General features: G+C 41.5%; 1 protein-coding gene across 3 annotated transcripts in view; it reads right to left on the bottom strand.

The window, feature by feature from the left end:
* Positions 1 to 13,205, bottom strand: part of SGMS1 (sphingomyelin synthase 1) — a 498,565-nt gene that overhangs the window by 449,175 nt on the left and 36,185 nt on the right. The gene's annotated exons all lie outside the window — the stretch shown is intronic.

The raw sequence follows: 13,205 nt of genomic DNA, 5'->3' as shown, positions 1-13,205 counted from the left end.
GCCACTACGACTCGAGCTGTATGTTCAAAAGAAGGAGGGGAAATCACCCAGAAGACAGGTGGTAAACCATGAACCACCTGTCACCCAGCCCCCAAAACCACGGCCCTTTCAATGCATGTGTTGAGACCTGCATTGAAAATATCTAAACCGATCTCTCTTAAATGAACGCCATCCCCCCTATAAAAGCTATTTTCTGCGCACCTGTAAATTATTCAATTAAGGAGTTAGGACAGATTTCCACCTGCCAATTTTCTTTACCATCTTTTCCTCCAATCTCAACCTGACTGCCTCGGTGGCTGCGCCTATCCTGAAGGAGTGCGACGTCAATCTTGTATGTTACAAACCCAAAACCTTTTTGCGTTTGTCAAAAACACTCATAAAATGGTACTTTGTTAACGGAGAGCCGTCCGAATGTATGAAAAGCTCTCCCTGCACTGCAGGTCTTTGTCTAATATAAGCCTTTAAGGCTGTTACTTGACATAATGAAGGATTATTACAAGCATTTAAGACTATCCAAGACCTTTTACCTGTTTGATCGTTTTTTGACTGCCTTATACAAATTCTTACCAACTTGTCCTCAATCAACAGATCCTCCCAGTTAAGGCACCCTTGCTTGTGTAATGTGGGTGGCACCAATTCTGAGATACTTAAAGCGGCAAAAAAATGCTACCGAAAAAACGGCTTTGAATAATGTTGATTCAAAATGCGACCAATAAACCTTCTCCATGGCTGTACAAAGCCTTTCTAGAACATCAGTAGAGATTGGCTCCCTAGAATCCTCCACTCTGTTCCTCTTTTTTTAATCTTTTAACGCTTGCCTTACCGTAACCTGAAAAGTGATGGCAGATTGTACAATTTGAGAAAGAAATTCCTAATAGAACTTTATTATTATGTAACCATGAGCATTTTTTAATGAACAAATCGTTTAGAAAGAACAGCACTAAGCCCTCAAAGACCAGGTTGCTGTCAACACCAAAATTCTGTTAAAAGGAAATCCACAACCACCAGGCTGACTGATATCCCGCCATGGTGGCAGGGGCGATAGAATGTTGCACATTGGCGAATACTTGTTCTAAAGGATTCTCCATAAATGCTTCAGGCAACTTAAACCCACCGGGTCCTCATTTAGCAGCAGGGAGGCGAAACGTTCCATCTGAAAGCGAGAAAGGGCGTCCGCCAAGTCATTGTCTCTGCCAGGAGTATATCTTGCTTTGATCTAAATGTTTAGGCTTAAACATTTAAAGATTAAATAGCTCAGCAGAACAATGACGGGCGGAGACTTGGAGGTTAAGCAGTTTATTGCGTACATAACACTTTTATTATCTGTACCAACTAGAGTTTGCTTATTTTTTAAGCCATTACCCCAGATCTCTACCGCCACTACTATAGGGAATAAATCCAGCAAAACACTGTTCCGCAGATGTCCCTTAAATCTCCAAGCAGGGTCCCAAGGCTCCGCAAACCAATGTGTGGTCCAAATGGCTGCAAATTCCAACGACCCAGCTGCATCTGTGTGAATGCAGAAATCCCCATCTGTGATGAAGTCCTGTTGCCAAACTCCCCTTCCTTTAAAATATTCCAAGAACCTTAACCAGACCATCAAATCCTCCCTTATATCATGTGATACCCGGACATGTGCTGATGGAGACTTAAGCCCTGCAATGGCCAAATAAAGCTTACAGGAGAAAATTCTTCCCACAGGCATTATTCTGGTGGCAAACACTAGCTGACCCAAAAGTGCCTGTACTTCAAGAGTAACCTTTTTTTTTAACCAAGAGAATAATGCTACCCGTTATTCTAAAAAAAATTTCCATAGGTAATCTGAATTCCATCAGCACAGAGTCAATGGTAATTCGTAAGAACTCCAAACAAGTAGATGGAAAAACAGATTTTTCTTATGTCAATGGAACCCTGAAAGCCTTACACAGATTGAAAAAAAAAAAAAAAAATTATGACAGTAAATGCATACAGACTTTTGTATTGGGGGGCCTAGGAAAAGGAAGTTGTCGAAATAATGTATTAAGGAATGAACACCCACTACTTGGGAAACCACCCATTCTAGGAAAGAAGCGAAAGCCTCAAAATAACAACAAGAAAGTGCAGCCCATAGGCAGGCATTTGTCAAAATAAAAATAATCTTTAAAGAAATAACCTAGAGAAATGAAAGACTCAGAGTCAATTGGCAGCAACTGGAATGCAGCTTTTATATCTGCCTTGGCTAATAATGCTTCCTGGCCCAAATCCTTGAAAATGGTCAGCGTATCCTCAAATGAAGCGTAAGATACAGAAGAAAGATCCTCCTGCATCTGATCATTTAAGGAGCAACCCACCGGAAAGGATAAAATGGTGGATAAGCCTATATGTATTTGGCTCTTTTTCTGGAACTAAGCCCAATGGGGAAACCCTACATTTTTGAAAAGGGGATCCCTAAAAGGGCCTTCTACTCTACCTAACCAAATTTCACTATTGATTTTATCTTCCACTATCCTCTCTAAACCTACTGTAGATTTAAGGTTTTTGTGTATCGCCCATTACCATCAAATTTAGGCAAAGAAAAACCTGAAGCAAATCTTTAAACAGCAGAAGGGCCGTTTGCCTGTCTGGAAATTCCTGGAAACATGGGGCCATGACAAGAAGACTCACTGGCGACTCTGCTTTTAGAAAAGGATTCCCTGCCGGATGGCTGATTTGTACTGGACATTCTTTTGAAACATTTGATGGGGTGTGTACCTGCACAAAATGTGCATTCGTGTCTGTACTTACAAGTGTTTGGCCATCTGCATTGGCTTTCGTTAAAATTAAAACATACTCCTGGCTGGTTTGAGGGAGCAGCTGGTTTGAGAAAATGTGGCCTGTGGGGAAGAAAAAGATTCAGCCAAAGTTCGACATCCTTGGTTTCCCAATGCAATGTAATGTGTGACGCATTTCTTTGTTTGACGGAATGATTCGTCGTACGCGAACCAAGCTGTTCCCCCAAAAATTTTGTAAGCCTCCAACACTATAGCTAGATGTTGAAAAAGACCCGGACTCAACTCCAGGTGTTTTTCTCATAATACAATTGAATGCAGCCCACAATGTCCAGCCTGCTGCATTTTATTGAAGGCAGCACTCTAATCTTTGGCAACAATATCATTTTTTCAGCTGCCATTCACGTTTCAATAAAAGGTCAGAACACAGATTTAAATAGTTACTGTAAACTTTAATGGCTGATCTCCACCAATCTAAAATTACCTTCCTTTCCAGGTGAATTGACAAAGGTACAAGTTATCTATTGAAGACATCTTCCTACAATACAGTTTTGTGATTGGCTAATTTGTAGAAAAAAAAAAATATATCAAAATTGTAAGGACAGTATCCTGGTAATCCCATCACCAACAGCTCGTAGGATTAGCAACATTTTCTGGGGAAGCTGTGCAAGGGGTAGGTTAGGAAAAGGTACAAATGGGTCACAATAAATATCGGAACACAAACTGGAAAAACATGCTCTGAAAACAAAGTCAAGTCTGATTATAATTTAAAGAGACTCCGTGAATTGATCCACTTTCCTTCTGATCAAAGACTACAAAAGGAGGTAATAAATGCAGTTTATGACCTTGCAATAGATGACATGATATGCACCTGATAGTGTATTTAAATGAAACTTTATCTTTACCCTTAATTTATTATGTTACCCGTGAAGATAGTTTGCCAGCTGAATGAACAGATTGCAAAATAGCAAATGTGACACCTGAGAACAATGCTAACCGATGAGGTCATGATTCCCAATATTGGAGACTGCCAGAGGTCAAGAACCTCCTGATTAAGTCACCAGCCATGCTGACAAAGTAGCTATGGACTTTCTGCTAGATTCATTGTAGCATGTACTATGTCTCATGCTTGCATCGCTTTGAATATTTCGGGAAAAAAAAAAAAATAATTGAATCTTGGAGCTTTCATACTCTCCAAAGATTTTGTTTTTGCTGAACACACCATGGTCTATTCTCTGCCCACATTGGGATGTATTAATAAAAAAATGAGCATAGCTGTTTGCCCATCATAATTGCATACAAATGTGTTCTGTTGTAATGAGGCAAAATTAAAAAAGTTAATGAGTTAAATAAAGTATTATGGCCATTAGATGGCGCTGGCAAACACAAGAAATAAGTATGCGCTTCAGCTCCGTTTAGTGGCCATAATGTGGTATTTTCCTCATTCATACATTTCAGCTTCAGAGAATACAGTCTGAGAACATATGATTTTGCCACTTTTACAGGCAGTTTTGATGAATGAACAACTATGCAATTTACATCACTTCTAAAATCAGATGTAATGTACCTCCCTAAACAGATACTTAAGTACACAATAAGACATTTATTGTACACAATAAGACAATAGGAAACCACAGTCCCAGAACATAAAGAAGGTCTCCAACTATTGATGTGATAAGATAAAGGGAAAACAAAAATGTGCCATAATAAACATACAAAATACAGCAATCAAGAAGTCCTTTAACTTGGCTTGCTCCACAAAAGGGCACAATAAAAGATTTGATGGAATAATTGACAGTGCCATCATTGAGTAAATATCAAGAGACTATCTTCAAGGTTTAAAATTAAAAAAAAAAAAAAAAAAAAAAAGAAGGTCTTTCTATAAGTACTCTGTGAAATAACCCTGAAGAAGGAGACAGTATCATATCTTTTTTCGTAGAACTAAAAAAAGTATACTAGACACACTAAACAACTTTTGGAGGAAAAAACTGCAAGAAAGCTCTCGTTTCCCAATTAACGAAACACTATTTATAATACAAGTACGAATGATAGACAGTAACTTACAGCTATCAATTTTAGACTGAAGTAGGGGACCCTTTTCCACTGACGCCCAATTTAGGGTTTGGGGCCTTTTCCACTAACCCCCAATGTAAGGGGACCCATCACCAGTGATCCCCCACTGTAAGGAGACCCATCGCCACTGACCCCCAGTGTACAGGGGCACTTTGCTGAATAGCAATGTAAGACCCCTTTCACACTGGGTCGTTCTGCAGGCGCTATTGCGCTAAAAATACCTGAAACAGCCGCTGCTGTGTCTCCAGTGTGAAAGCCTCGGGGCTTTCACACTGCAGCGGTGCACTAGCAGGACGCTGAAAAAAGTCCTGCTAGCAGCATCTTTGAAGCGGTGAAGGAGCAGTGTATACACTGCTCCTGCCCATTGAAATCAATGGGGCACCGTGGCTATACCGCCCGCAAAGACCCTCTGCAGAGGCGCTTTGCGGTGTTTTTTAACCCTTTCTCGGCCGCTAGCAGGGGTAAAACCGTCCGGCTACCGGTCGAATACCGCCACTAAAACAACGGTAAATCTCCGATAAAAATAGCGGCGCTTTACCGCCGACGCACCTCCCGCCCAAGTGTGAAAGGGGCCTAAAGGAGGTACTTCTCCACTAAGCCCCAATGTAAAGATTTGATTTTCACGGTCTACATTCCTTGCTACATGCTTAAAAAAAAAAAAAATGTGTTGGATAAATTATTATACAAGATTTACAGCTGTGTTCATAAGTTTACATACTCTGGCAGAAGTTATGATTTCTTGGCCATTTTTCAGAGAATATGAATGATAACACAGAATATGAATGATCACTCATGGTGAGTGTTTGGCTGAAGTAATTTATTATCAAATCAACTTTGTTTACTCTTTTTAAATCATAATCGCAACAGAAACTACCCAAATGAACCTCATGAAAAAAGTTTACATACCCTGGTGATTATGGCCTGATAACATGCACACAAGTTGACACAAAGGGGTTTGAATTGCCATTAAAGGTAACCATCCTCACCTGTGATCTGTTAGCTTGTAATTAGTGTGTGTGTGTGTGTGTAAAAGGTCAATGAGTTTCTGGACTCCTGACAGACCCTTGCATCTTTCATCCAGTGCTGCACTGACGTTTCTGGATTCTGAGTCATGGGAAAAGCAAAAGAATTGTCAAAGATCTGCGGGGAAAGGTAGTTTAACTGTATAAAACAGGAAAGGGATATAAAAAGATATCCAACGAATTGAGAATGCCAATTGGTAGTGTTCAAACTCTAATCCAGAAGTGGAAAATGGGGGGGGGGTTTGTTGAAACCAAACCACGGTCAGGTAGACCAACCAAAATTTCAGCCACAACTGCCAGGAAAATTGTTCGGAATTCAAAGAAAAAAAACGCAAATAACTTCAGGTGAAATACAGGACTCTCTGAAAACATGTGATGTGGCTATTTCAAGATGCACAATAAGGAGGCACTTGAAAGATGGGCTGCATGGTTGAGTCATCAGAAGAAAGCCATTACTACGCAAATGCCACAAAGTATCCCGCTTACAATACGCCAAACAGCACAGACAAGCCTCAAACCTTCTGGCACAGTCATTTGGAGTGATGATAGCAAAATTTAGCTTTTTGGCCACAACCATAAACTCTACATTTGCAGAGGAGTCAATAAGGCCTATGATGAAAGGTACACTATTCCTACTGCGAAACATGGAGGTGGATCCCTGATGTTTTGGGGATGTGTGAGCTACAAAAAGGCACAGGAAATTTGGTCAAAATTGATGACAAGATGAATGCAGTATGTTATCAAAAAATACTGGAGGAACATTTGCATTCATCAGCCAGGAAGTTGCGCATGGGACGTACTTGGACATTCCAACACGACAATGATCCAAAACACAAGGCCAAGTCGACCAGTCATTGGCTACAGCAGAATAAAGTGAAGGTTCTGGAGTGGCCATCTCAGTCTCCTGACCTCAATATCATTGAGCCACACTGAAGGTGCAGTTCAATCTGTCAATCTGCCCGAGGACCAGAAGTTGCATTGGCAGTCGCTGCGGTTCTCCAATTTCATAGAACAGAGTGGGGGCTAGCTTGCCCTCACTTGGCTTCCTGCCCTGGCATCAGATCGGCTCACGGACCACTTACATCTAAAAGCCAGTCACCTGACTGAAAAAAAGATACCGGGGTTACGGCAGTTAGCTGCTGCCATAACCCTTGTATCCACATCAAAGTAATGATGTACATTTACAGTTAGGTGGTCAACAAGTGGTTAATAGTATTGTAACGCTAATAAGCAGGGCCCTCTGATTCCTACTGTTAACCATTTCAGCCCCGGAAGGATTTGTCCCCTTAATGACCAGGCCCCTTTTGCGATATGGCACTGCATTTATTTAGCTGACAATTGCGTGGCCGCACGACACTGTACCCAAATAAAATGGATGTCCTTTTTTTCCTACAAATAGAGCTTTCCTTTGGTGGTATTTGATCACCTCTGGGTTTTTTATTTTTTGCGCTGTAAATGAAAAGACCGAAAATTTTGAATAAAAAAAAAAAAACGCATTTTTATTTTTGTGCTTATAGCGCAATAAAAGACTAACAATTTTGAAAAAAAAAAAAAAAACAATATTTTGTATTATCTGCTATAAAACACACCCAATAAAAATCAAATTTCTTCATCAATTTGGGCCAATTTGTATTTTGCTATATATTTTTGGTAAAAAAAAAAAAAAATCCCAAAAAGCATTTGATTGGTTTGCGCAAAAGTTATATAGTGTCTACAAAAATAGGGAATAGATTTATGGCATTTTTATCATTTTATTTTTTTTTAGTAATGGCGGTGATCAGCGATTTTTAGCAGGACTGCGACACTGCGGTGGTGATTGGCTCCCCATGCTGAGTTTGCATGTTCTCCCTGTGCCTGCGTGGTTTTCCTCTGGGTACTCCGGTTTCCTCCCACACTCTAAAGGCATGCTGGTAGGTTAGCCGGATCCTGACTAAATTGGCCCTAGTAGATGTATGAATGTGTGTTATGGACCTTAGGTTGTAAGCTTCTTGAGGGTAGGGACTCATGTGAATGTACAATGTATATGTAAAGAGCTGCGTAAATTGACAGTGTTATAGTACGCGCTAGTACCCAAATTAAATAAATAAAATCGTTTACCAGTCACACTATTGTACCATGAGATGGAGGTGTCACTATTTTTAGCAAAGGTTCTCCGAGTTCAGACATATTTTTTAATGGTTCCGCAATAATAAAACGGTTGCCAATGGCTAGATTCGATTATTCTCATCTTTGCAGTGGTCATACACAGCTTGATAAAAGAAAGTCATGCATTTAGTTGGCAAAATAGTCTGCAATGATCAGGTAGGCGTTTAACACATTGGAAAATCTTTGTACAGCAGCTGCATTAGACTAAAATGACCTGGTCCTCTAACCAAATGAAAATACCAATGGTATACTTAGGCCTCTTGCGCACAGGACCGTCCAGCAGCAGTGCATCCCTCCCAGTGTTTTATTGCACCCCAGAGGGACAGGTGCTGCTTCCAGAAATAAAATATACTTGTGCTCAAATCCCAATAGCTTGTATATACATGTATATAATTCATCAGGTGCTAAAGGGGTGTGACCACATGTTAACACTAGCAGTCTTGGATGGACCCTCTGCACAATGCTATATACCCTTTCTGGCAAAAACACACAGGGGTTTTTAGTTCACACATATTGCAATACATGTTTAACCACTTGCCGACTGCCTAACGACGATATACGTCAACAGAATGGCACAGGCAGGCAAAATCATGTACCTGATTGCCTTCCCGCAGGTGGGGGGTCCGGACCCCCCCCCCCCGGTGCCAGCGGCGGTCGGCTTTGGTCTGGGAGCGTTCAGAGATGAGGGGGAGGCCATCCGATCGTGGCCCCCCCCTCGCGATCGCTCCCAGCCAATGAGAATCCTAGTAGTACACACAGGCAGAGGATGTGATGTCATCTCTCCTCGGCTCGGCAGTTTCCGTTCCGGCGCCGAGGAGAGAAGACATCTGAGCGAGTGTAAAACACAAACACACACAGTAGAACATGCCAGGCACACTTTACACCCCCGATCCCCCCCAGATCACCCCCCAGATCACCCCCCCCCCCCCCCCCCCGTCACACTGACACCAAGCAGTTTTTTTTTTTCTGATTACTGCATGGTGTCAGTTAGTGATAGTTAGAAGTGTTAGGGCAGTTAGAGTTAGCCCCCTTTAGGTCTAGGATACCCCCCTAACAAAGTTTTAACCCCTTGATCACCCCCGTCACCAGTGTCGCTAAGCGATCATTTTTCTGATCGCTGTATTAGTGTCGCTGGTGACGCTAGTTAGGGACGTAAACATTTGGGTTCGCCGTCAGCGTTTTATAGCGACAGGGACCCCCATATACTACCTAATAAATGTTTTAACCCCTTGATTGCCCCCTAGTTAACCCTTTCACCACTGATCACCGTATAAGTGTTACAGGTGACGCTGGTTAGTTTGTTTATTTTTTATAGTGTCAGGGCACCCGCCGTTTATTACCGAATAAAGGTTTAGCCCCCTGATTGCCCGGCGGTGATATGCGTCGCCCCAGGCAGCGGCAGATTAGCGCCAGTACCACTAACACCCACGAACGCAGCATACGCCTCCCTTAGTGGTATAGTATCTGAACGGATCAATATCTGATCCGATCAGATCTATACTAGCGTCCCCAGCAGTTTAGGGTTCCCAAAAACGCAGTGTTAGCGGGATCAGCCCAGATACCTGCTAGCACCTGCGTTTTGCCCCTCCGCCCGGCCCAGCCCAGCCCACCCAAGTGCAGTATCGATCGATCACTGTCACTTACAAAACACTAAACGCATAACTGCAGCGTTTGCAGAGTCAGGCCTGATCCCCGCGATCGCTAACAGTTTTTTTGGTAGCGTTTTGGTGAACTGGCAAGCATCAGCGGCCTAGTACACCCCAGTCGTAGTCAAACCAGCACTGCAGTAAGACTTGGTGACGTGGCGAGTCCCATAAGTGCAGTTCAAGCTGGTGAGGTGGCAAGCACAAGTAGTGTCCCGCTGCCACCAAAAAGACAAACACAGGCCCGTCATGCCCATAATGCCCTTCCTGCTGCATTCGCCAATCCTAATTGGGAACCCACCGCTTCTGCAGCACCCGTACTTCCCCCATTCACATCCCCAACCAAATGCAGTCGGCTGCATGAGAGGCATTTTCTTTATGTCCTCCGAGTACCCCTACCCAACGAACCCCCCCAAAAAAGATGTTGTGTCTGCAGCAAGCGCGGATATAGGCGTGACACCCGCTATTATTGTCCCTCCTGTCCTGACAATCCTGGTCTTTGCATTGGTGAATGTTTTGAACGCTACCATACACTAGCTGAGTATCAGCGGAGGGTACAGCATTGCACAGACTAGGCACACTTTCACAGGGTCTCCCAAGATGCCATCGCATTTTGAGAGACCCGAACCTGGAACCGGTTACAGTTATAAAAGTTACAGTTACAAAAAAAAGTGTAAAAAAAAAAAAAAAAAAACACAAACAAAAATATAAAATAAAAAAAATAGTTGTCGTTTTATTGTTCTCTCTCTCTCTATTCTGCTCTTTTTTACTGTATTCTATCATGTTTTATTATTATTATGTTTTATCAGGTTTGCTTTTCAGGTATGCAATTTTTTATACTTTACCGTTTACTGTGCTTTATTGTTAACCATTTTTTTGTCTTCAGGTACGCCATTCACGACTTTGAGTGGTTATACCAGAATGATGCCTGCAGGTTTAGGTATCATCTTGGTATCATTTTCAGCCATAGAGCTGATCAGAGACCAGAGTGGCTCCAAACATCTCTATGGCCTAAGAAACCGGAAGCTACGAGCATTTTATGACTTAGATTTCGCCGGATGTAAACAGCGCCATTGGGAAATTGGGAAAGCATTTTATCACACCGATCTTGGTGTGGTCAGATGCTTTGAGGGCAGAGGAGAAATCTAGGGTCTAATAGACCCCAATTTTTTCAAAAAAGAGTACCTGTCACTACCTATTGCTATCATAGGGGATATTTACATTCCCTGAGATAACAATAAAAATGATTTAAAAAAAAAAAAAAAAAATGAAAGGAACAGTTTAAAAATAAGATAAAAAAGCAAAAAAAATAATAAAGAAGAAAAAAAAAAAAAAAAAAAAGCACCCCTGTCCCCCCTGCTCTCGCGCTAAGGCGAACGCAAGCGTCGGTCTGGCGTCAAATGTAAACAGCAATTGCACCATGCATGTGAGGTATCGCCGCGAAGGTCAGATCGAGGGCAGTAATTTTAGCAGTAGACCTCCTCTGTAAATCTAAAGTGGTAACCTGTAAAGGCTTTTAAAGGCTTTTACAAATGTATTAATTTTGTTGCCACTGCACGTTTGTGCGCAATTTTAAAGCATGTCATGTTTGGTATCCATGTACTCGGCCTAAGATCATCTTTTTTATTTCATCAAACATTTGGGCAATATAGTGTGTTTTAGTGCATTAAAATTTTTTTTAAAAAGTGTGTTTTTTCCCCAAAAAATGCGTTTGAAAAATTGCTGCGCAAATACTGAGTGAAAAAAAAAAAATTAAACACCCACCATTTTAATCTGTAGGGCATTTGCTTTAAAAAAATATATAACGTTTAGGGGTTCAAAGAAATTTTCTTGCAAAAAAAGATTATTTTTTCATGTAATCAAAAAGTGTCAGAAAGGGCTTTGTCTTCAAGTGGATAGAAGAGTGGGTGATGTGTGACATAAGTTTCTAAATGTTGTGCATAAAATGCCAGGACAGTTCAAAACCCTCCCAAATGACCCCATTTTGGAAAGTAGACACCCCAAGCTATTTGCTGAGAGTCATGTCGAGTCCATGGAATATTTTACATTGTGACAAAAGTTGAAGGAAAGAGACACATTTTTTTTTTTTTTGCACAAAGTTGTCACTAAATGATATATTGCTCAAACATGCCATGGGAATATGTGAAATTACACCCCAAAATACATTCTGTTGCTTCTCCTGAGTATGGGGATACCACATGTGTGCAACTTTTTGGGAGCCTAGCCACGCACGGGACCCCGAAAACCAAGCACCACCTTCAGGCTTTCTAAGGGCGTACATTTTTTATTTCACTCTTCACTGCCTATCACAGTTTCGAAGGCCATGGAATGCCCAGGTGGCAAAACACCCCCCCAAATGACCCCATTTTGGAAAGGAGACACCCCAAGCTATTTGCTGAGAGGTATAGTGAGTATTTTGCAGACCTCACTTTTTGTCACAAAGTTTTGAAAATTGAAAAAAAAAAATTTTTTCTTGTCTTTCTTCATTTTCAAAAAAAAAAAGAGAGCTGCAAAATACTCACCATGCCTCTCAGCAAATAGCTTGGGGTGTCTACTTTTCAAAATGGAGTCATTTGGGGGGGGTTTGTGCAACCTGGGCATTCCATGGCCTCCGAAACTGTGATAGGCAGTGAAGAGTGAAATCAAAAATTTACGCCCTTAGAAATCCTGAAGGCGGCGATTGGTTTTCGGGGCCCCGTACGCGGCTAGGCTCCTAAAAAGTCCCACACATGTGGTATCCCCATACTCAGGAGAAGCAGCTAAATGTATTTTGGGGTGCAATTCCACATATGCCCATGGCCTGTGTGAGCAATATATCATTTAGTGACAACTTTTTGTAATTTTTTTTTTTGTCATTATTCAATCACTTGGGACAAAAAAAAATGAATATTCAATGGGCCCAACATGCCTCTCAGCAATTTCCTTGGGGTGTCTACTTTCCAAAATGGGGTCATTTGTGGGGGTTTTGTACTGCCCTGCCATTTTAGCACCTCAAGAAACGACATAGGCAGTCGTAAATTAAAGGCTGTGTAAATTCCAGAAAATGTACCCTAGTTTGTAGGCGCTATAACTTTTGCGCAAACCAATAAATATACACTTATTGACATTTTTTTTACCAAAGACATGTGGCCGAATACATTTTGGCCTAAATGTATGACTAAAATTGAGTTTATTGGATTTTTTTTAGAACAAAAAGTAGAAAATATCATTTTTTTTCAAAATTTTCTGTCTTTTTCCGTGTATAGCGCAAAAAATAAAAACCGCAGAGGTGATCAAATACCATCAAAAGAAAGCTCTATTTGTGGGAAGAAAAGGACGCAAATTTCGTTTGGGTACAGCATTGCATGACCGCGCAATTAGCAGTTAAAGCGACGCAGTGCCAAATTGTAAAAAGTGCTCTGGTCAGGAAGGGGGTAAATCCTTCCGGGGCTGAAGTGGTTAAAGCTGGCCAACCGCATCAAAGTAATCCCTCTATGGCCAGTCCCTAACCTGCTCTGCAAAATGCAAACGCTACAGTGGACACAATGCCAACATGGGGCAAACGGACACAAGTTTGAGGAGAACCACTAGGTTCT

Source organism: Aquarana catesbeiana, linkage group LG08 (assembly GCF_042186555.1).
Source record: "Aquarana catesbeiana isolate 2022-GZ linkage group LG08, ASM4218655v1, whole genome shotgun sequence".
NCBI classification, from domain to species: Eukaryota; Metazoa; Chordata; class Amphibia; order Anura; family Ranidae; genus Aquarana; species Aquarana catesbeiana.
The sequence above is the reverse complement of the archived record's forward strand: the minus strand, read 5'-3'. Positions and strand labels throughout refer to the sequence as shown.